Source organism: Trachurus japonicus, chromosome 7 (assembly GCF_045865225.1).
Source record: "Trachurus japonicus isolate A0001 chromosome 7, Traja_1.0".
Classification (NCBI taxonomy): domain Eukaryota; kingdom Metazoa; phylum Chordata; class Actinopteri; order Carangiformes; family Carangidae; genus Trachurus; species Trachurus japonicus.
The window spans coordinates 10,000,617-10,026,246 of record NC_140913.1 but is presented as its reverse complement, the minus strand read 5'-3'; the positions used below and the strand labels follow the sequence as shown (position 1 = coordinate 10,026,246).

The window sequence follows — 25,630 nt, the reverse complement described above, 5'->3', positions numbered from 1 at the left end:
GCTGTTATATCACTCAATATACCAGTGAGAAACAGAGGAAATAACGCTCTGATAACTTTATTTTTATTGAGCTCTAAAGTGTTCAGCATTTAATAATTAAATAAGGATTCACTAGAGACTTTTTCACATCATGGGAAAAGCTCGAGTGTAAATAATAAAATGAACGATGACTGACCTCTGCTGAGCTGCTGAGTCCTGGCTGTGTTCATGCTGCTGACTCACTGTCATGACTTACTGGAAAAAATACATCCATTGTTCAAGACTCGCTCTGACCTTGTCCCCACGTCTAAGGTCCCTATGTCCCCATGTCCATGACTGTGTATCTCCACTTTAGAACTGCAGTGAACCAGTAACAGATTCAGAAATGCAGGGATTCATACTTAATAGAGTGTAAACTCACATCAACACTGAATCATCTACTGCCAGTTAGAAGCTGAACTAACAAATGCTGATAACTGTTCTGATAAGTAAGTGACTGAGGCTTGAATGTGTCTGAGTCACTCTGAAGTTTTCTCCTCTGACCCTCTTGATACTCTGCTCTCTGCTCTTTCACCTGTCAACCTGGCGCAGCGACGGCACCACTGCCGCCTGGTGCAGTGTGACAATCAAGTGAAATATGTCCCTCTGCGAAAATGGAGGAGAAAGGGATCCTTGGTGTCTCTCTCCCTCTTGGTGCCAGACTTCTACCCTAGTGGACATGTCAGGTGTAATTTTTAGATATAAGCAAATCCATAGGGAAGATGCATCTTTTAGCAATGCAACACACCAGATGCTTCCTACAGTGTGGATGTGCTGGGTTCAAAGTCTAGTTTTGAAAACTGTGTGATGAGCACAGCAGTTTATTTTTTGTTGTGTTTCATGTATTGCATATTTTTAATCCTACTTGTTTCATTTATCTTACAATGAACACTTTTCAAATCCTGCAAAATCTGATATCCTTCGTATACAGATCAATAACAGATCTATATTACAATTCAGTATGAAGTTTTGATTTGTAACTTATTGTGGATGTCAGTCTATGAGACCAGGTTGAGAGTTTCATTGAACTGGTTTCTCAGAGCATATGGGCATGGAGCCACTGACCCTCTGACCCTCTGACCCCGACTAGGCGGGAGAAAGGGGAGACTGGCGCTGTCATGGAAATATGACAGACTGGAACCGATGGTGCTGTAAGTCTTCAGTTCAACATTCAACAGGCACAGGGATCAAAGAGCAGTCAGGAGGAAGCAGAAGCAGGGGGTGGACGGTCTTAATGAGACGGAGAGAGAGGCAGCGAGAGAGAGACAGAGAGACAGAGAGAGAGGATGAGAATGATTGACAAAAGCAGCTGAGACCTAATTTAACATTTAACCAGTCAAAGGCAAACGTCTATGGGACCCAAGTGGCCCCTGCAGTGCAGTAAAATATGGCCACTTAATAAGCATGTCCGTTATAAATCTAAAAGTGCCTGTTTGAATATAGTTTGATGGGAATACGCAGTCCTCACAAGCCGGCCTACTTCAAACAGCACATCGAGAACCAAAACTAAAATAGGACCATATAGTTAAATTAAGATGCACAAATGCATGCGCTTTTGTGAGCGGGTGTTGGTTGCGTGCTTTCATTACCTTGTGTGTGTATGTGTGTGTGTGTGTGTGTGTGTGTGTGTGTGTGTGTAAGGCAGAGCGTGTTAAGTGGCCAGTGGTCAGATCCTTAGAAAGAGCCTCTGCTGACAGGGTTGGACCACAACAGCGTGGACGGCAGCCAACAAATCCTGCCACAATTACAGACCTCAGTTCTCTGGCCTCCCGTAGGAGAGTCAGCCAGTTGGCCGCACCGACAGTGACAATGTGCGAAAGAGGGAGGAACACATGACAAAGCAAAAAAATGTCATAAGAAATAAATATCTGAAAGTATATACAGTACTGACCGAGCCATACTCCAAAGTTATATGGTATAAAACTTCACTGAAGACACACAGGGAAAAAGTAGGCTACATGTTGGGGGGAGTGTTACCCTGGACAGATAATCCTGTCCAAACAAACTGCTTCCACGCTGGGCTGTGATGCGTGAGCGGGTGGAGGTGGAGGCAGAGAGGACACTGGGTTCTCTCCTCTGATGCGCCTGTTCGGACACAGAAGCAACACTTATGCACAGTTCAAATAGATAAATAGATAACAGAAGTAGTTACCACCAACTGATGGAGAAAAAGTCCTCAACATAGTGAAAGAACTACCCAAGACCCCCGGGACCCCACGTGGGGTCGCCTGGAATTCAAATGGGGTCAACTGAAATGTCTAGTAAATGATAAAAAAAAATAAAAAATTACTGATAAAAATATTTTTTAAACTAAAACTACTTATTATTCTTTTAAAATTCTAACCAAACACACCACACACAATTTAAAAACAACTGTTTTCTATACTTTCACTTGAATATGAATCGAGTTGAAATAAAAATGTAGCATATAAGAATATCTGAGCAGGCGCATCTTGATTGACAGGCGCGGGGTCGCCAGAAATTTGGGGAAAAATGGGGTCACGAGCCCAGAACTTTCTACCAATACTGAAAAATTAGCAGAGCATAAATATCAACCTTTTGACGACATAAGAAGGATACCAAACAGACAAGTTTGGTATTGGAAGTGTTGATATTTGATTTGATTTTATTAAGATCCCCATTAGCTGCTACACCTGGTAGCAGCTACTCTTCCGGGGGTCCATTAAAAAGCCACATAAAATAATCAAACTCACATGAAATGAAACTAAACTTCCAAATAATATGAAAAGCTGCATGGTACGGTAATAATAATTATAAAAATAATAAAAAGAAAATAGTGTATCGAGATATTAGTGTATCGATCGGCACACTGGATTCATTTGGGATATTCAAAATGGGGCTACATCATTAATATATGGAGAAGTTGCATATTACAACTTTAGATGAAATGAAAATCTATCAATCAGCAAGTTAGGCACAATAGCCTTGTCTTGTGAGTTCAGCAGTTACTTTGAATAAACAAGTGTTGCACTATATGAAAGCTAAAGTCATAATCAAACACACTAAATGTGTCCTGATCATTTTCAGAGCCATTAAAACAATAGAGAGGAAACATTACTGGTAAACCGAGTGGACAAAGACATTTTCACTGTGTTTACACAAAGACATAGCAGTCTCAAATAGCTCCTCTGTGGCCGGTTTGGGGTTTGAATACAGATTGGCCATATGCTCGGCCGAAGCATCACGTCATCCAGGACGCGCTGGTATGGTCATTGTGTGGCAGAATGCTAAGGAGGTGGCAGTGGGACGTGCATGCGTATTCATTTGTTTGTGGATGGTCTGCATACATTACCACCTACAGCGTGTACAGCCACATCTCCACTCCAAGTCACTCACACACACACACACACACACACACACACACACACATGGCTGCCTGTTCTTTCACAGCACTCAATAGCCTGAGAAAGCCCTTTGTCGTCCTTCGTTGTCGTGACGACGTGCCTGGGTCGAGTGAATAGAGAGAGGAGGTCCAGCTCTCCCGGTCTGTGGGCATTTTAATCAGCTTGTCACACTGTCTGTGGTCTAACAACACTTGTGCTTGTCTCTGTCCCCCTCTGAGGCCAGAGATGGTTTAAGTTTTCTTTTTTTTTTGACTTATTTATTAAATTTTTCCGAATAAGCACATCTTCAGTAAAAAAAAAAATCACTTCAGTCTCATTTTATGATTCAGAGAGCTCTGGGAAACATCAACTCTGATTTTCTGCTTTCTTATTGAATTACAGAATTGACCAGGAAAGAAAAAAAACGTGCCACATCCAGCCACAAGACCAATGACAGTGAACCAAGAGTATTATTGCTAATAAGCCTGGACTGAGGGTGGAAAATTTGGTCTTCCATCTCCCCGTCCTCCAGTTTAATAAGTTTTATGGTTATGAAACATGCGGCATGTCTTCTTGAAAGCCCAGAATAAGCCCTGAAGAAGCCTGCGTCTATTCCCGGTGGAGCTCACTGCTGGATGTTTGAGTTTGGAGTGGGGCTTGAAGAACATGATTTGTTTTATTCATGAATGAGTTTGCAGCTCATGACCCATGGCGAACCTTTGACTCATAACATGCTAAGTGGAGCCAGTTCTGCGTCCCCCTTTTGTCACAACCTTCTCAACGAATCGTGTTGTCTGTCGCTCTCTCTCTCCCTCTGCACCAGGCCTGGTATCTCAGGCGCCTATCTGGATGCCTCGCATTTTCTAAATATTTAGTCAGGGATTCTTTGCGGCTGTTGTCCCAGGCTGGTGATAGCTGCAGTATTAAATCATTACATCATTCCTTAACTAGGAAAATATACTTGAGAGGTTAGAGCAATCCATGTCTCTCTGTGGAAGCCAAACTGAAATTTGAATCCTCCAAGGAAATACAAACAATAATTATATTGCAGCGATTGTGCATATTTCTCCTCCTGCATGTCTGAAAAGAGGATAAAACAGGTTTAGGAAATATTTATAGAAACACGACCAAGGTTCAAGCCCCTAGCTGGGTGGGTGGGTGGGCTTATTTTCCATACCAGCAGTTGATTGACATTTGAGTGCCAGCATTGCTAAGGGACATGCTGTCAACTGCTATACTGCTCTACGGAGTGAAGCATGTCATAGCCTGCTATGTATCCTATAGAGCAGTCAGGTCCGGGGACCTCCCGGGGTGCTTGAGGGGATTCCCAGCAAAAACGGGAATAATTTATTTTCAGCATAACATAGAATGTGTGACTATTTTGGTCATGGGCTCCAAACACAGCGTTTAGAGTCCTTGATGTGAAGAGGTTTGAGAACCACGGCCATGGACAGCCTATAGGTTATGATGTCACATCCAGCAGTAATTTATTGCCAAACGTTAAAATACAATTTCCAAAAAATACTGAATACAAAAGTCAACAAACAGGAAGATTGATACTGTATGCATGTATACATGATACAATTCATCATTCATGTTTGTGTGTGTCTAGGTCTCTCATCTCTTCTCCAGTCTCTGTCATTTAGTTCATTGAAGTTTACAGAAGTCTATTTGTTTAAGTAAACTTCCTCATTTCATTGCATGATTTACATTTCAGGAGGGAGAGCATCTCTGCTGTGACTCTGCTGCAATTAAGTGCGTTCCTCTGGGCTGTTTCCATCCTCCTCCACTACAGCAATGGCTGAAAGTAATTAAAACCTGAAACCACATTTTTAAAAAAAGGAAGAAACTACAGCTCCCATTTAAAAGCCTGCAAACCAAGCTTGTCTTAGCTAACTGTTGCCCCTCCACTCACTTGCTGACTCATCTTTTCTGTCAAGTCACAAATTAAGCCTCCAAACATCTCAGGCCTTTGTGGAATTGTTGTTCATTAAAGCTTCAGTTGGTAACAATTATTCAGTCATATTTGCTGGAACTGTCACTATATTCTGATAGTAGTACATGAAATGGGTAATTTTGGACCAAATCCAACTCCTCTGTTTCCACCAACAGCTTGAATTCGTAGTTGCCAAAATCCACCGCGCCCGCTGCTGGTCTACCAGTCAGGTAGAGGGGGCAGAAGTAGCAGCCAATCACAGCTCGTACACTCGCTGCTGACACGTAGCCTATGGACTTTACTTTCACTTTCTGTAGCTTTAAAGGCAGCTAAAAATATAAACATTGAATTAACAACAATATTAGACCATTTATTAAAAAAACTGCCTCTACAACATGTTAAACCAAAAAAGGCTCTGCTCCAAGGCTGAAGCATAATCATAATTGCTAATGAGTCTTTGAATGCATTTTTCTACTCCTAGGATATAACCTAGAAGTTGTGGTTCCACTTCCACTCTTTGTGAACAGTTCCAAGACAAAGCAAATGCAAAAAAACAATCATGTTGTCAAGTTAGCAGCTAGGCTAACACTTCCACTCAAAGCAAAAGACCTTGCTCGCCAAAGTTAGCATCCAGTGAGCACTCCGTACATAACTCATAATGAACAACTGTTACCAGCAAATGTTTTGGGTCTGCTGAAACATTATAAGCTGCAGCCTGTAGATAAATGACCTGTAGCTGCTCTAACTATAATACACTCCAAGTGTAATTGAGATAAATTGATTTACTTATTAGCTTCTATGGACTTTGAAGCGATGCCAAGTGGAGCTTGCAGTCAGCGGAGGTGGGTGTGGTGACATGAAGGGTCAGCTCTACAAACACAGGCCCTTTCTGCCTGGAGAAAAATCATACACGAGCGTGGGAGTCTGCAACCTTTCGGATGTTTCTAAGTGTGCAAATAGAAATAGATGGAAATTTGCTTCTACTCCTTGGTTGCCGGCTACCACCTGACTGTTAAACCACAGCAAAAAGAATACGACAAAGCCTTAACGCCTTAATACCTCACTGGCCTGGCTGGTCACCTCGGTGTGCATGCATGCACAGACTGCCTACTTTCATCCCAGACGTGCTTTATCTGCAGCCAGGGCACCCATGCAGACATAATCTCACTGAATCACTAAAAAGGGGACCAGTGACAGGCGTTCCTAATTCACATTTCATTCTGAATCACACTCCACAGTGCGGGAGTCCTACAGGATTTTTGCTCATTGCGCGGCCACTGGTGGGCACTTCCTGGTCCCTAGTGTGGTCATAGAAACGGCTGGTTAAACAGCTTTAAAATCATGATGCTTTCAAGAACGCTAACAAAGGCCACCTGGAAACAGCTGTCTGAGGAGAAAGAAATCTATAGAATTGATTGAGGTTTCATTGTTGATCAAAGAGTATTTGCTTTTACAGCCAGGCCGCCAATGTAAATAATACATTGTTCTTGATGTCTTACCTGGTACAATTAAGTTTTTACAACAAATCTTTTTTAATCTCTCACCTAGAAATATAAGTTTTAGTTTATTTTGGTTTCCCATACTTATATAATTTATGTTATTATAAAATAAGCACTTTATATACTTATATACTTTATAATATGTTAAGATGCTAACATTTTCTATAGTACTAACCAAAAAGTGCAGCTGAGGCTGATTCAACTAATTACAATGGTGGCACGAAATACAAGGCCTCAGAGCAGTGGATAATTGGACCAAAATTTCTGGACCGATCATACAGGTTACTCAATAATGACAGCAGTTGTTGATCACAGCTCTATTGAGAATACGGTAACTCTGATCTTTATGTCAATGAAAAATATCATTTCGATGGGACATGTCATTTTAAGAAGCCCAAAGCTTTGGGGCAGGGTCCTCAAACTGACAACTGCAATTCTAAGGAAATGACAGATTTTGTATTGTGGGAACCATGGGAATGCAATGATCCCTGGTTCAGTCCAGCAGGTGAAACACACTCACAACTGTTCTGTTGTATGTGACATATTTTTTAGGTATAAAACGTATGATCCTTTCTACTTCCTTCAGTATGGAGCGTATCGTAGGGTTAAGCTGTGAAAGGTGAAGTTCTTGTTCTGATGATGCTAAATGCAGGTCCTACGCTTCCTACAAAACACACCCAACCATAATATTTTGACAAATCCCAATTTCCTCTCTCGTTTTTATTATTCAAAATTACTTTGGCTCATTTAACTCCCATACTGGTGGTTTTGGAGTGGAGGCAGGTGGGAGTGATATCCTGGCCTTCTGTCAACAAGCCATGTGACTGACAGCTTCATTAGAAAGAAAATGGACGCCCTCCACCCAAACCACAGACACGCCTTTGCCCCCCCCACACACACACATACACCCAACCCCACCCCCAGTCCTCCCCCTTCCCCGCCTCATCTTCCTGGGATTGGGAGAGTGGACAATCTGAGCAGGTCTTTTAGAGTGGGAGGTCTTCAATTGTCAAATGCTTAATAGACTGTGCTCTCTCCATCTTGCTCAGGAACATGCAGACCTCCACACAATGAACACACACACACACACACACAGTAGCCACACTTGCAGACATTTGCCCCGCTATCTGAAGCTGTGGCAGAAAATCAAAGATGATGGATGAGTGGAGCCTGGCCGTGTTGAAGGTCTGAGGTGTGTGATTGTGATCCGGGGACAAAGAATTCATTGACAAAGGTTAAGCATGAGATAAAACCCCCAGGAAAGGCATGGAGAGGATCCTGGATGTCATTAATCACATGGAGCAGATCTTTTCATTCAGTTGTCATCTTTTTCAATCAGTGTTGTGGGAATCAGCAAAGTAATATTCACTGTGGTATAATCCACCTGGAGGTCCAGACAGAGCTTCTCCTCTTCAGTCAATGCAGAATAGAAATGCTTCCTTAGCACAGTCATGTTAAACCGTAATTAAATATGACGCGAGCTGCTCGGACAATACACTACATTATAAGACGGCCACACTGCCACCGCCAACTGTGTCTCTGAGAGGGTGTGTGGCTACAAATCAGCAGATCTAGACAAATGCCAACCAAACTGCTCCAGGAAGCATTGAGAGGTCTTTGTCTGAGAAGGGGCACAGGCACGGACCCAACACTAATATGGCTAATGGCTTAGGGAACCCCACTGCTTCTTTAATTGAAGCTGGCTCTCCATCGTCCAGTGGGGAGAGCGAGGAGAGAGCGAGATAAGAAACGGCAAAGGAGAGCGAGAGATTGGGGTGAGGGCGAGGAGTGAGGTTTAACTCTGATCTTGAAAAGCTATAGGAGGGAGGTGTGAGGGGGATGCGGGGTGTGTGTGTGTGTGTGTGTGGTGGGGTGGGGTGGGGGTGTCTACATAAGAACAAAGTAGCCAATCAGGATTTCCCCTGAGGTCTCAGGACACCTGGGATCATCAATGATTGATCAAACTAGAGGGTTTAACCATGGGAGAGGTGGGTAAAAAAGAAGAAAAAAAAACAAGGACTGAAGGGCAAGAAATACAAAGAAGTGTGTGTGTGTGTGTGTGTGTGTGTGTGTGTGTGTGTGTGTGTGTGTGTGTGTGTGTGTGTGTGAGAGAGAGAGACAGAGAGAGAGGAGAGATATAATGAGAAAAGTATGAGAAAGAAAGAGACAGAGCGGGGGGAAGTAAATCTAACCAGAGAAAGGGTAGGAACGAACAGAGAAAAACATTAAAATTGACCAAAGCAAAACAAAAAGCACTCAGAACAAAAGACTGAAGCATGAAGAAGCCAGATCCAGTTCACTGTATCTGAACCTAAGAGAAGCCGCTGTGGAAGCAAACACACCCATCAAAGCCAAACCGCTGCAGCTTTGCAGAGACCCTGCTGCCTGCCCACATGGTTTTGGCTGTGCTCAGACCAGCGAAAGACAAACAGAACCTCAAACCAATCCACACGGACTGGAACATAATGCTTAGGTACACAGAGTGACTCACTCTCACTCTCACACACACACACACACACACACACACCAATGTCCTTTCTGTGACATATTGCTGCCATCTATGAAAAGGGAAAAGTTGTCTGGACTGTACTGGGCCAGAAATCTAGCACCAGTTAACTGTGATGCTTAGAGGGGCCCAGAATATACAATATATAATAAATACTACTGTACATCAGCACCTCAACCAGCCACAACAGTAGAATGCTATTAAAACATGAATTAATCAATATAAATTTGATAATGTAACTCATAACAATAATAATTCAGCTGCAGAGGGCAAAAACACTACTTTCATCTGATGCATGTTTGTCTATTTGTATTTTTGGATTGATGTAGGCTACTTTTACTTAAAGGTTCTATATTGTATAAAGTGAGAACTCCATGTGTGTGTTTTTTTAGGCAGATTAAGGTTATATTAATACAATGAAGGTATCAAAGCCTTAGTTCACAGAGAAATGCACAAAGCCTGTATCCGGAAACTGAGCCTTAAGATGAGCCGTCAAGAAGACTTCTGTAACTATGTGATGTCACAATAATGCAAAGTGTCTGCTGTACCTCAAGTCCCGCCCACCCACACCTACCATCCAACCTTATAGGATTTGGTTTCTCTGAGTGTTTTACCTGAAATCTGATATATTTTTATTGAATCAGTCAGAAAGCAGTCAGCCAATCAGAAGAGAGGCTCAGAGGCTTCTGTCTTCTGACTGGCTCATCAACCTGTTGTTGCTGCAGCTCCAGAGAAAGAGACGGAACGAGGAGATGAAAAATTTGAGATGATACTTAAAACTACAAATACATATTTTTATGGATATATTTTATGGAAACTGCAAATAACGTTTTACACAACCAGTGGAAAATATGGGGCCATTGAGAAAGATTTCAGTGATAGGCTTTTGTCTGTAACTCAAGCTACAGCAGCTACTGTATTCAAGCAACATTTGTAAGTGCTTGTGTTGAGTATGATGTTTATGAGGCTCTGCTTGACAGAACCTGCCATGTAGAGTTGGAATCCTGGAAAGAGAAGTTTTAAAATGATGCAGATTTATAATGATGTCAGTGGCCTGTGCATTTAAATATCTAAAAAATGAAAAATATGAAACAAACAGTAAAATGATATAAGCATGGGTCTATAGCTCTGTGATACATTTGATAACTCTACGTCATTAAGGTAACTGTATCCCTTGTTAAGTTGGGAACATTAACATAATTTGATTTTAGTGTGTCCTGCTCTTATATTAGCATATCTTATTTTTACTGATCAACCTCTAAATGTATTTTAATGCCATGTACCCCATCCTCCTCATTGTTTCAGAAGCCACGTAGTGGTTGAGCAGTGAGAAGTGTTGTTTCTTGTAGCTGGCTCTCGGGTGAAACAGATTGGCTCCGAGGCTCTCCTGGCATTGTTGCAGAATCTTTGAATAAAGACCTGAATCCACTCCCTATGTCGGGACTGCTGCTTCCAAATGCATTATTAATGAGAATAGTCTGACTGATGCTTGGGATTAATTACAGTAACTCTGAAGAAAGCTCCCCCTCCTCCCTCCCTCCCTTTTTTTTCTTTTACTCTCAACTCAGCCAAGCCAGCGATATTTTTTCTTCTCATTCAAGATCAGAAATAAACCGTGCAAGTGGAGTCTTGTTAGTGAAAATGCTCTGACAGACATAACTGTCAGCTTAAATAATTTATACTCCCACACTCCATAAAGAGTGTCCTCTGCTTTTATTCTCCTCATTCGGCAGAGCAACAGTTGCACTGGGTTATTGTCACCTGCTTGGCCACAGAAGGAAAAGCTAAAGGCTACTGGCATCTCCTTTGTCCTCAACGATGGGCTCGCTGGCAATGCAGCTGGCTGCTGCACGGTGAAAAACATGTTTTAGTGCTGTTGGTGAATGGTATGATTTATTCCTCTTTCATGTATTTATGAATAATAAAACACATCATGTCATGTAAGGCAGTAATCGTCCATATAAACTGCATGTAGCTACAAATCATGAGCTCCTCTTTCTCTTTTTCGCAGAAGCCTTACAGTCATCAGATGTGGATTAATTATTACTTTTACACGTCTTTTTTTAATCTTCCACTCAACATGGGCTCATTTTCCAGTTTCATTTGTATGGCGGCAAAATCAGACTATACATTATCTCAATGTACTTTATAAAGTAAGATAAAGACTTTGTTGTTATTATTTTATCGGAAACATTAACACAGAATGAAAAAATAATGAAAGTAAACAAGCAATCAATAAACAGGACGACTACAACCACAAAGCAAACCACTCAGCAATTATTGGTCATCATACATGTAACTTATATAACAGCGTTAGTGATGATGGGTGTAGAAAGAGGACAGTGCGGTTATTTTTCCATGTGTATTGATTTAGCTAAATTAGAGTATTATTATCATTAAATACTATAGAATTTTCCTTTTCTGTGCCGTTGTCTTCATTCCTCAGATGTGACTGCAGGGGTTGTGTATGTGTCTTTGCCAGAGGTATAAGGGAGGTAATGAATAATTAATCACAAAAAAATGATAATATTGAAATAGATTGAATATTTTCAGAATTTTGTTGTTACTTATTGTCTGGTAACTTGATGATTGTTTATCATACTGGTTGTGAGGCATCTATAAAAAAAAACGCCTGAACTCTGAACTCTTACAACTCCACTTCAACACTGTGTAGTTTATTTTTTCATCAATCTTAGTTGAGCTGTGGCACAGTAATTACTCACTATATGTATTAATCCAGTGGAAATTAGTCCCCAACAAATCCTGAAGTAGTCCTCTCTTTAGGAAAACGATTTCTTATGAAAATACACATTTCTAAGCTGATTTACATCATCACAGACAGAAGAGGAAAGTCAAAACGTCTGGTTTTCATCTTTTTATGGGATTTGTTGCGGATAAAAGAACCAAATAATATCAGCCTTGTCCTTTAATTGAGATGCTTTACTATTTCTTGAATCCATAATCCCCAGCCCACATTCATCTGTCATTGCTGTCATATGGACAACATGATTGCGCTACAATTTTTCCCGCTAATCTTGCAAAAGCCTAACATTTCAACAATGGCTGATGACTGGCTGATCACCATGTGAATGTGGCACGTCCTCCTTCCTCCTCATTCATCATCCCAACACACATGCATGCAAAAAAAGAAAAAAAAAGCTCATTCTCGCTCACTATGGGTTGTTGTTGGTTTCAATTAGTGGACCCAACATCTGACACCGGGCCGCAGGAGTCTCTATTGATTGGCTGCAGCTATAGAAATGCATGTGTCAAGGGCAACTGGGGTCAAACTGTGCACCCCGGAAAGAGAAAAGAGGCAAAGGATGACAGGAGGGAGGGGCTGAGGGAGGAGAAAGAGGCAGACGGACATGGCCTATCTAGACATGCCTCTGTAAGTAGAGGGGGAGAGGAAGATCCATTTAGATCAGACATAAAGCCAGAAGGCTGCAGTGTGTGTGTGTGTGTGTGTGTGTGTGTGTGTGTGTGTGTGTGTGCGTGTCTGTATGTGCATGCGTGTGTGTCTGAAAGGATAACCTGCTTTGTGAAAACCAGTTAGACATTTAAAGTAAGAGCATACCTTGGCTGGAGTTTCAGTTGAGGTTAGTCAAGGGTTAAAGTTAAAGTTTATAGGACTGGGAATGACTGTAGCCATTGCACAAGTGCATGTCTAGTGTGTGTGTGTGTGTGTGTGTGTGTGAGCCTGGTAGGGGGTGATTCAGCAGCTGGACAAACAGACTTGATCCAACTACTGTTCAACTAATGGAGACCACTGACAGCCTGGAACACACACACACACACACACACACACACACACACACCCAACAACAATAACTTCTGGTCTGTTTCTCATCTTGCCGTCACCCACTTCCATGTGAGAGCATGATATTACAATAATAAGCAGGGTGAATAGCTTGTGGGCTGAACTAAACCTGGTAGGAGGTATGGTTTGTGTAAACCCAGAACGACAGAAGGGGGAGGACCCCACCTGGAGACAGACGCACAGTGAGCAGCTACCATCTGTTTAGTACCGAGGGCACCGTGTAGTCAAGTTCACTAAATGAAATGTCTCTATGGCAATGACCTTGGGTGGGGGGTGTAGAACCTAGCTCTCTCCAGGTAACAACATCCACTTTCCACAAACTCACTTCGTTACTGAGCTTTAGGGAAAGAAACTCAAATAGGTGTATTTCCCAAATTATCAGATTATTTGTTTAAGAGAACCTGACACGTTCACCCATTTTCTCGCATTTAGATGTTTCTCTTGTACAAATGAATTTGTGAGTGGTCCAGTCATCTGCAGACCACCCGCCTTTCTCCACAGGGAACCAATGATCTGATAAATGAATGTTACCAACTAAACTGACTAAAGTAAACCTAATTCAGTGGTTTGTTCGACGCGGCTATTAGGATTTTATGATTCCATTCACATTCATTTTGATACAGATGAAGAAACTTAAATTTTAAGCTGTTAGAAGTAAAGGGAGTTTTGCTGCTTGAGGATTTCTATTCATGTCACATCTGTTAACATGTAGATCCTTCTGCAGCCTCAGGTCATGGGTTACCCAGAAAGAGGCCTGATACAGTGCGACCTGTAGGGTGCGTGTGTGTAGAATTACAGTTGCTCAGTGGTTGAATAATGGATATTGGATTGGATTTTGGTGGCTGCTTTTAAAATGTCTAACACAGTTTGTCTGGTAGCCCTGTGCACAGAAACACATACAGTATCTGCTAGTCTAGTGCTCCCAGTTGGATCTTCTCACTGAGAGCATACTGATTAGAATCTATTGCAGGTAGAACTCTCGATGTAACTCATAATACCAATAAATCAATCTCTCCAGAAAAACATGATTATGCGATCATATAGTTCAACACATAATCAAACAAAGCCTGTAGGGGCTTGCATTTTTTCAAAGATGCCAGACTTTCGCCACATAAATCGACAATATCCTTGCAAAATGTGCAAAATTATGTATAGGATGTGGATGATTTCCTAATCCCCGTCTTTCCTCTGCCAAGAAGTCACATATAACTTCACAGGAAGTAAAAAAAAATTGCTTTTTTGGTTTTTCATTAAATAACATTTTTTTGCCAGCTCGTGAAATTCTAGCAAATTCACACAATCTCATCGCATAGAATTACAAAAATATCCTATCTTCCATCGCATTTTTTTAGGAAAACCTGCCGCAAACTATTGATTTCCAAATTCAACTTAAACATTCTTTTTATTGTGATCCAACCTGCTTCAAAAATGCTGCTAAGTGCTTCATGAATACATTGTTGAATCAGCATTAGACCAGAAAAAATCTCCCAGTTCATGAAACAAGTCAAAACAGATTGGTAAGATGTCCGACTTGAGCCGTGCATAACTATGGTACTGACCTAGACATGAACATACACAAATCCAGCATAAAAACAATTTCCATAGGGGCCCAAGGTTCCTTATGTCAATAATCTCGGCTTCATGTTAATAAGCAGGCATGTTTTTATTGTGGCTGACTGCCAACTGGATCAGAGACGAGGCAGACTTCTTCTCTGCCGTGGTCAAACCGGTCAAACAAACCATCTAAATGATTTCCTCCTCTTTCTGCTGCAGCTGCTCCATTTGGAGCAAATGCACACAAACTCATGGTTTTCTCTGCTCCACTCTGCCCACGGGCCAAGGTCCTTTACTAAATTATACCAATCAGCACAGAACAGTATCCCTCTCCACTCCTCTCCTCATCTAATAAACACTGAGTGAGCAGCAACTCACAAAGGCTCGGAGTAGTTTGGCAGGAAAGCATCTATCTGTCAGTTCCTGTGAGCCAGAGAACGGGGTAATTTAAAGCCACTTTTCAGGTTCAATACCAACCTTCCGGATAAATCTCACATAAAAGTGAGATCAGCGTTTCCTGTTGAGCTACCGTTTAACGGTTGGTGGTACGCCAGCGTTTGTAACACAGCTCAACAAAATGAGACAGTGAGGATTATTCTGTTTACATCCTTTTAAATGGTTACACCACTCAAACAAACAGGGGCTTTGTTTAATGGAAAGAAATCAAGATAATTGGTGGTCATAAACAAACATGGGTTTTCTGTGTTTGCTTGCCAGAATGACTAAACAACAAAAATATAATTTTGCAAACTGCAGCAGAACCTTTTCAAGGCCCCACATTTTACACTTCTCCAATGTTTTATTTGAAAATGTCATCCATAAGACAGCGTATTTGCAATTTTAACAAGCAAAACTTATGATAATGTTGTTTTTTTCTCTCTGAAGCTCTGGTAACAAAAGCCCAGTGTCAGACCATTAGAGGACAGACTTTGAGCCTGTTGCCTCATTGGCTGATGGAAACTGAAAACATCTGATTTCAGGTAAACAACATCCAGCAAGTGTTTTTATATAACTGGGTGAGGCTTAAGACACATTTCCTGCCTTGGCTGGAATACAGTTTTCCATTCTATTCTATCACAGTAATATAAAACATGTTACATCTTCATACAGTCAGATCCAAGTGACACAGCAATATAATGATATCTGAAGGACAATCAAAAATCAAAATATTGGCCTTGAGCTATAACTATCACAATACTTTCACACTACATAATGATATACAATATATGACTCTCCCCTGAAGCACTTCATAAATGCATATAAAACCACACCACTATGATCATTCAAGTTCCTTTCTGCATTAAAACATTCTTGCTTACTGAATATTCATCATTGGTTTCTGATCTGCTGCGTTTTCCTTCTGATAAATGATACAAAACACCACACACCTCACTGACATCACACACCCAGAGGAGTTTTCTGGATGGAGTGTGGTGCCCACCTCTGAGTTGGCCCAGGCCTGGCTGGCAGACAACTGAAATATGATAAGTGACAAATGTAGCAATAGTATTTATCTTGTAATCTGAATTACATTGGTTGCATTTTGATTGACTAGTCTAGTCAATCTAGTGAGAAAAATGTGTGTGGGTGCAGAATGATATAGCGATCATTAGAAAATTTAAATTTAAGTGACGCATCGTCAGAGTCAATACATGCATGCTGACAGTAAGTCAATAATTACTGAAGTCAATATCTGTCAGCTCATCATGTAACGAAAAAACACTGTGTGTCACACACTAATCCTGAGCTGTGGTAAAGGCACGGACACATTGGGATTTAAAACGACAAACTTTAGAGTAAAAATCAATTCATTTCAATGGAATAGACACAATTAGCAGATTGACCTGAGCTTCACCATCCAGGTTTGTTTAACCTCTGTCGGGGTATTAAACCCAGCCACAAAAGAGACATGGTTTACAGACAGCAGTAAGGTTGTAAACTCTGGGATCCTGTTTCCCCTCTTCATTTAATCCTGACAACAAAATGCCACAGGACAGTCAAGATACAAAGAAGCTGGGAGAGTTATAGGGCCCACCAGGAGCTAACGAGCTAGTGGCTATAGGGATTCACCCAGTGGCCTAGTGTCCTCACAGACTCCTTCCCCGATCACTATTTATTTTTTATAGGGACTTTGTAGTGAGCTCATCAGCAAAATAATACATAATAATATTATATTTTATACCATTGTTTTTTTTTATTCAGCACAAACACAGTGCATGATTAACACTACTGTTTTATGGGATATGGGATGAACACACTATCTACCTCGTGCACAATAAAAGAAAGCAGTGGTTTTAAACACAGCTCACGCTTCTAAAACCAAAACATAGTGAAGAGGACATGCAGGAGAATTTCACTGCCACTTCCTTGCATTAAGTGCTTGAGTATCAAATTTGTTTGCTCACTGTGATATTTGGCATCTACTTCTTATTGGTTACTGCATCCTGTGGTTTTGTAGTGGACCGGATAACCAAATAACAGTTTCCCACTTAACCTGAAAAAGAAAAAAGTACCTTCACATGTGTTGTGACTTGCAGCAGCCAGCTTTATCAGCCCTGGACAGTGAGCGGACTTCAAACTGGGTGGCCAGCAGACTCACCCTGGAGGTATTATGGTTTAATCTTCAACCTTATTACTTTCCCTCTGCTTTTCATTAATCAGCGGGGGGGCTTAAGAGGATTTTACTTTCACTAATAACATCACAACATAAAAATGTGAAGTACAGAGTGTAAATATAGAGTGAGCTGAGTCAACGGTGTAAAAACTACCAGAGGGGGCTTAAAACAGAAGTTTGTAAAGGGAGCATCGACAAGCAGGATGGGTTGATCCAATGAAGTTGTGAAAGGATGATGTCCTACATTGGAAATTATTGAGGTACAGTTGATATATATAACTTAAAATTCAATTTAGCCCTATCAAATACAAAGTTACAGCTCAAATAAACCTGCTAAATATCAGCAAGGCTTTAACCCAGACACCATAGTTTGCAGATAATCAATGGGCTAATCAAGAGTCCTGGACAGATGTGGCCCCGCAGGAAAAGATTCTTCTCATTTCATCCCCTTCTCTTGAGCAGCCTAAGGGGATTTAACCCGTCCGCTATCTGTCGGGATCTACACTGACACTCTGAAAATCCCCTTCACTGCTGATAAACCTGAGGATCAGATGAACACCCATACAACAGCGAGCCCCTGCAGACAATGAGGGAGGCAAAGCTGACTTAGCAGTAGCCTCTGGACCTGTTTCCTGTGTGTACAAACAAGTAATCCTAAATCCATTAGCTGGACTGACAGCAGAGTAAAGCAGTCGAGTCGGGTTTTGTTTGATCAATCAATTCCGGGGAATGTTATCTTGACAACTGTGCAAATGATATTGATCATTTATTGACTGCTGGGATTCTCAATCCTTGTTAGCAGAAGTTATTAATTCAAAACCTAATCTTGAAAAGCAACAATGAGATGAACCAAAGGCCAGTGGAGTCTGGGGGGGTGGGAGTGGGTGTGCTATGGTTACATTGCAGGACATTGATGACGTGTATGAGAAACCTCAGAGACAAATGCAGAGGCATTTCTTAAGGAAAGGGAATGCCCCACCTGTGCATCAGTGGGATCACTAGCATAGCTCTACTGGGCCCTGAGGCAACTGTCCAGCAGCCTGTGGCGGGGGCGTCAGGGGTAGCGGCTTAGGGGTAAGAGAGTTTATGTTTCTGGGAACAGGCAACTGGGCCCACATAACTATCTGGCAGTCAACGGGGCTCAAATATATAGACAGAAGTTGAAACAGACAGAATGGGAGCTGCTCTTTCAAATTAACAAATGGTTGGAGATTTGGCAAGTAAGACAGGTCCAGGAATCAATCAGAGCCTGATTACTATCAAACAGTGCAAGGTCATCAGACACATAAAGACAATGGGAAATAAAAAACCTGACTATTCAAAGGGGAAGTGTGCTCAAATGTTCAATTCCAGTGCAGATCGAATTGGTTGGAATATGGCACAGGAGGGTAGAACAGTTTGAGTTTGGCACCAGTCCACTGAGCTGTCAAGGCAGAATTTGCAAAAAAAAAAAAAAAAGTCATTAATTTGGGGCAAAAAGCAGCATTTAGAATGAACATCAAGGTTTCCATGTCAGTTATTGTCTTTGTAGCAATAAATTACCCTGATTACAGAAAAAAAGGAACATCTACGTAGTCTAATTCTATAGCGAGCTGTTGCCTGAGGCAGCAATATAGAAAAGGGCAGCTGGGGGGTTTAAGGTTTTGTCTAGGCTGGGCTGGGGCTCTCCAGGGAGATGGGTAAGGGGACAGGGGCTGTGGCTGAGCCCAGGCGCTGGTGGCATGGCACATACACAACTGTCCCGCGGCTGAGGGGCTGCTTCAGAACAATGAGAACCACACCCTCCCTGGTTTAATATGGCATAGCCCTCTTCTGACCTAATGTAAGAAGATTACATTTTCAAAAAGGATTGCATTAGGGAGGATTAATCTTGACCATATTGTTGTATTAGCTACTTACTGTTAGCATCCAATCAGCAACTTATCTCGCTGATGAAATTAAATGGATTTCGTGTTGCTTGGGATGCTGCAGCAATTTATCTGTCTTCATGTGAAATTAGCTTAACAATATTACCACTTTAGGGTAGTGTAGGTAACCACCCGCAGGCCTTGATTTTAATATCGCCTTCCCTCATAAAAACAAAGTATTCCTTGTTGCAGATTTTCTGCTTAATGCTCACCCTTGAGGGAAGAGTCAAAAGGTGGAGTGGATAGAGAATCTCATAAAGCTTTCCTCAAGAATACCTGGACAGGTTTATCAAAGCACGACAAAGAAAGGACAAAGAAGAAAAATGTTCTTAAAAACACTATCACTAGCAGAAGTGTGACAGCTTTGGAAGGAAACATTATTGTCTACGATAGAGTAAACACCTCCCTCCCTCAAGAGGGAAGAGACATGTTGCAACCTTTGCAGAAAGCTACTTTAATATCTGCAAAGGAAACTTACTGTTGCACAGGTCAATGGCTGATCTCACGTTTTGCATGGGGTTTGAAGGCAAACTATCATGAGAGCATATTGGGACTGAATGAAAACATACATTGCTGTAATTATCAGTCAGTTTCAGTGAGTTCAGTATAAATGATGATCATGTAATTTTTGCTGGGTATTGTACCAAACAAGCGTATTCCTTTATGCCAAGAAAATGAAAATATGTTTTTTTTTATTTATGTATTTATTGTCTATTGCTGCTGTATTTATACTTTTACACCTGGGATTCCGACCAATTTTGTTGTGCTTGCACAATGACAACAATAAAGTCTATCTATCTATCTATCTATCTATCTATCTATCTATCTATCTATCTATCTATCTATGTGAAGCTCTTATCTCTAACACCACAATGCTTCTTTTATAAAAAAGAAACTGCTGCTCCTTTAGCCATGTTGCAGTTCTGAGAATATTTAAATGAATTGTTAAGAATTAAAAATATACATCGCAGGAGACATCATGGAACCAGTAATACAGAAGACCAAGTTTACTAATAAACATGCAAAAGCTCGTCTTAGACCTCAAATTGCTGCTGTCATCAGGAAATCCATAACAGCTCCTGCCTGGACCGATGTCAAGGAGTTAAAAGCTTCCTGTGGTGACGGAGCCTTTTTCATGAACCTTTCTGTTCATTTCTCAGCACCCAACTTTTTTAACCAATCTAAAAAGGGCATGTTTTACAGCACTACAGTTCTCTGCTGCTGCAGGTTGACTCACTCTGTGGCCTGGGGAGGGTGTTCACACACACAAAAAAAAAACCACACACGCACAGTGTACAGAGACCAACCACAGAGAGTTGCACAAGAATCCCTCAACAACCTCCCACCTGTGAACGCTGTCAAAATGTGTTTAATGGGGCCAGTGCCACCGGAAGCCAGCTGAGGAACGAACCCTGATGTGTGGAGCGGTGGTTATCCAGGCGCCCCCATCCCCGTGCCACGATAACTGACTTTAGTAATTGTACCATTAGTTCAGGTTGAATTCATACAAATATGTGCCAGTATAACTGTCAGGAACTGTACAAAGACATGGATCTAGATTCATGAGGGGACATTATGTGACAGCCATGATACATCTGCATGCATGTACTTTACAAGTCTGCCATCGTGTACCTCTGTTGTAGAGTGTGTATGGTCAATAGGATAAGAGGATGAAGGGGATTTCAGTTTAAGTACAGTGGATAGAGGCCGCTGCTAATGAAAAGAAGTATTTATTAGGCTGCCAATCTGACCGTCAGCCAAACTCCCTCGAGGGCTTATTGAGGCCTGGGATCCAATCTACCCACCAGATAGCGAGCATATCTGAACCAGGGTCAGCCATTTGTGAAGCATTTTGACTATGCTTGCAAAAATAATCAAAAGAAGCGGCTGGATACAATAAAAAGGAGAAGAAAGTATAGGGCTCAGGATTTGACACAATGCCGCTCCTTTTCCTTATCGTCCATCCATCCATGGGATGTCTGTGGCGACAGTGGTGCCCCGGCAAATGTTCTCTGCAGAATCTCCATTCCCACACCACGGTACAACACAAATACAGCCCATGTGCGCACACACACACACACACACACACACACAGAAGAATGCACCATGAGGGACCACCAGCTGTTGTAGTGACCGATATGGGAAACGCCCAGAATACTTCTATCACCACAATCTGTCACGCTCTTTCTCTCTCTTTCATACACTCGCACACCTATAAGAGCAACATGTTCTTTGCACTATCTGCTTCCTTTTTTTATTTATTTTTTTTCAAGATAGCACTTAAAGGGGTCAAGCAGACAATGAATCGCAATGATATGGCACCAGACTCATTCAACAAGCCACCAACACAGTCCTTGACTAACAAGAGTAATCAAGAGCTTATCAAGACTTGGCATTTGATCACATCCTATCCCAGTGTTTTGTTTCTTCCTGTTGACATGATTACACACCAGCCAGCTGATGCCTGTACTGTAGGATAAAAGTGCTACAAAGCATATCTCACATCCTACTCCAGTATGTGACACCTGAGACGAAGAGGTGAGAAAGCCTGCAGAGGAGCACTAACAACTCCTCTGCCTTTATTGTTCCCACTCATTTCCAGTTCTCACACTGTTGAATTGCAAACTCCTTGAATCTACAGCGCGGCCGACACTTGACACCAATAAATCATAACACCCCAAGTCCTCCTCGCTGCATACATGCCCGGCGGTCTGGCTTTTATGATTCAACAAGAAAGGGCTGGAAAAGGGGTCGCTTCAGCTGCGGAGCATCGCTTTTCAATGACCAGCTGCAGCTGAAGTGGCCTTCGACCCAATCCTCAGTGTGTGTGTGTGTGTGTGTGTGTGTGTGTGTGTGTCTGAGAGGTTTCAGGTCACTTCCTGTATGCCACCTAATGAGAATAATCACCTCATAGTTTGATTTCAAAAGCTCTGCATGTACAATATGGCAACAGTCCTGTAATATTGTTTGACTGCTCCAAGAGGATTTTACAGTAAATCTTAGATGGTGTACGGAGACAACTGACAAAATGTTGTAAAAGCTTCGACTGGAAAAGAATTTAACTTAATATACAAATATTTTTGTTTGTTACATAATTAAAAATAAATAAATAAATAAAACTTTCACTATTCTTTAATTGATTTTTTGATTTTTCAGCTGTAAGAAAAGCAAAAGATTTTCCTATTTTTGGTCTTGCTACACAATCTTTTACTGTTTTGCTCAAGTAATGTTGCTCAGTCTTTGAAATGATAATGTAATGGACTATCATCCAGAATGTTCTTTGTTTTTGTGGGGTAACCCAAAAAACAAATACGAGTAAGAATATACTGATAAAAATGTAAAATACAGAAATAAATTCATCAAATACATATTGTGTGTGTTTTCATAACATGAATCATTATAGTAGTACTTCACGCTGTTGTAGCATAACAAACATTCATATTTTTGTCAGAAAGCTGCCACACACTAAACCAAACCAGCTGTGCCAACTTTTTTTTGTTATTATTGCAAAGGAGACACAGAGTTATATTAACAATTAGTGTTAAGGCAGTTGAGTCATGATGATAATATTGTGAAGATAGCAGCTGTCAAATTCCCAAATAGCATTAGCTAGCTAACTTGTTTAGTTAGTTTGACACCGCAACGCTTTAGCTCCTGTTACACAATACAGTAATGCTACAGCATCAGACACAAACATCACACGGCTGAACTTTAAACAATATATTTTCATTATGATCTTATTGTGTTTTATTTTAGACCCCTTGCAATCTCACCTCCCATACTTAACGTAGTAAAAATGTCATCTTCGTCTGAAGTCTGCAAACAATCTTAACTGTTCTAAACTCTACAGTTTGTGATAATGCCATAACCATGCTCACTCTCACTCATCCCCCACAGTCAAGTCAGTGTGGGTAATGTGATATCGAGGTTCTTGAACAGACCCTTGGCAAGCAGATGGCCAGCTATTCAACAACGTCTGGATGCTGGAACCCCGAGAAAGAGCAGAGAAAAGAGGAAATTGAGGTTCAAGGCTGAGCCGCAAGAATAAAACACAAAGGTTGTATATGAAATGTCCCATAAATGCATTCAACCCTCGGAATACATCTGAGAAGAAACATCTCAATGAGGCCCAAGAAGAAAAAAAAAACACTTGGATGTTTGAAAGGAAATGACATTTGGAGAGGCTCTGATTTTGATCAATTTCTGAGCGGTTTCTTGTGTGGTGAGATACAATCTGACAGCTGTTATGGAAGAAGGGAACCAGCTGCTGAAGTAAACTCCATCTTCCCTTTTTGAGCTATTTCAATGAAATCATGAACACAGACCTCACTGTAGAGCTTCCTGACTGTGGATTGAGCTTGCTCCTCTTACACAATCTTGACTCATCAGGTGCAACACAGAGACTGAGGGCGATCGTCCAAAAACATTGAACCTCATTGAACCAATCATACACTCCCTCTAGGACAGCATGTGTTTCATCCAAATCTGGGGATTGTCTAAACCAGCCAAAGCCGACAAACACAAATAAACATTGTCCATCATCATCATCATCATCATCATGGCAGTGAAATTACGGAAAGTAAGCAGTCGCCTGAAGGCCGCCTGAACTCCAGCTCCTCAAGTTCACTGACCACAGTCAAAGCAGATTGTTGGTGTTTTCTAAAAAAGGCCATAAAATAGTCAGTTGTGTGAGTCCAGCAGCAGAATGCTAGCAGGTGAGCCAGGCATTTGACATTTGGCTCACACTGTTCACACACATTCCTATATCAGCTGACAAAAGAGAGTGTGCATGGTGTGCTGTGCCTGTGTGTGTGTGGTCAGGGAGCACCATGGACCACAGCTACTGTACAGGAACATGTGAACAGTCTGGTCCTGAGTGTGCGCGTGCGTGCGTGCGTTGAGTAAACTGATTGATTACAATAATCAATAAAGAGGTGAGCACTGATCATGTTTGGATATAAACGGAATAGAAAAACAGCTTATACTATTAAAACACTTTATGATGTGACAATTAACGAGGTGATACTTTCATGGGCTATCTTAATGCTTTCACGACTGAGTTTGCGTCGTTTTTCTATTTAACAAAGGTGAGCAATGAGCATGAAGGACCCTCTCGAAAATGAGATGCATCTCAAGGGACCATCCTTTGAAAAATAAACTCTCAATAAAGTCTCAGTGAAACTTACCTGTCGGTTGAGTGAAGCAGTGAATCAGCCGTCCATGGTGTAGCCTAGAGTCAAACAGAGCCGCTTCTCATCCACGCCAACAAGCACAAAGTACTAGATGAGGTCCAGCCCTCGCGCAATACTGTTAGTTTAAACGTCAAAAACAAAAAAACATAAAATTGTGAGAAAGTAACTTGTGTAGAAACAAACTCCACAAAGTGCGTCTGTGAGCGTGTGGTGTTCTCCTGGAGAAGCTGGGCTGCAGAGACTCTGTTGTTCCGACCGCTGCTAGCACCTCAAGCCGGGCGGGCAGGACTGTAACATCTGAGAGGAGGTGAGCAGCAGCAGCCGGAGGAGCGGAGTGGAGGAAAGACACAGAAATCACACACCGACACACCGGAAACGCTTTCAAAATAAAAGCACCAAACCAAACACAAAACCAGGAGATGTGTTTGACAGGACACTCAAACATCTTAAAGCCTCATGATAACAATTTTATTTATAGGCTATAACACTTTTCAGAACAGAGCTGACAAGTGGCTGTCCTTTATTGCAGTTGTGTTAATTTCAATACGAATTGTATTTGCTTGTGCCTGTGTTGAGATATTGGCAGGGTAAAAGAAAATAACAAAAGTGAAAAAAAAAAGACTTCAGAAATTAAAAGTTGCTTCATGAAAATATGTTTTGAGTATGGTAAATACAACCTATCTGAGTTGTTTTAAAGGCACAGTAGTCATAGCCCACTAAGTTTTTGATTTTATTTTTCTATCCACAGCAATTATTTTGAAGTTAATTGAAAAATAGAGGAAGCCTAGATATTGTAGTTTTATTTGACTGCAAAAGGTTTCAAAATGTGTTCATTTTTTTTTTAATCCAAATTTATTTTTCATATCTTATTAGAATAAAAGGTAAAGACAGAGAGTCGGGTTAGTTTGAGTTCTGCCTTCTTTTACTTTAATGAATTTTCCAGTGTATTACCACCTTTTTGACACAGTTTTCATTATTCTTGTTAAAGCAGAAGTAAGCGATCCAGTCGTTTTGGCTAACTTCCTGTCAGCCGATGGAGTTAGCAGTCCCCGCCCTCGTCCCTACGTCACCACATTCACGTGCATCCCTTGGCTGCACACACAGAGAGGACCGCCCCTTTATGCCGTTCTCTCTCCTCATTGGATAAAGGTTGTAGGATACAAGGAAAGTTTTCTCCTCGGCTTACAGCAGAGCAGAGTGACTGACAGACCCTTGTTTCGGACCAAACACTCTATAAGTG

The 25,630-nt window shown here is 41.4% G+C and overlaps 1 protein-coding gene across 1 annotated transcript in view; it reads right to left on the bottom strand.

Moving 5' to 3' along the window:
- LOC146984207 (plexin-B1-like) overlaps positions 1 to 24,703 on the bottom strand; it is a 65,903-nt gene extending 41,200 nt beyond the window's left edge. The window contains exon 1 of the mRNA XM_085781152.1: positions 24,385 to 24,703. The gene's annotated coding sequence lies outside the window, so the exon portion shown is untranslated. The remainder of the gene's footprint in view (positions 1 to 24,384) is intronic.
- Between the last annotated feature and the right edge of the window lie 927 nt (positions 24,704 to 25,630).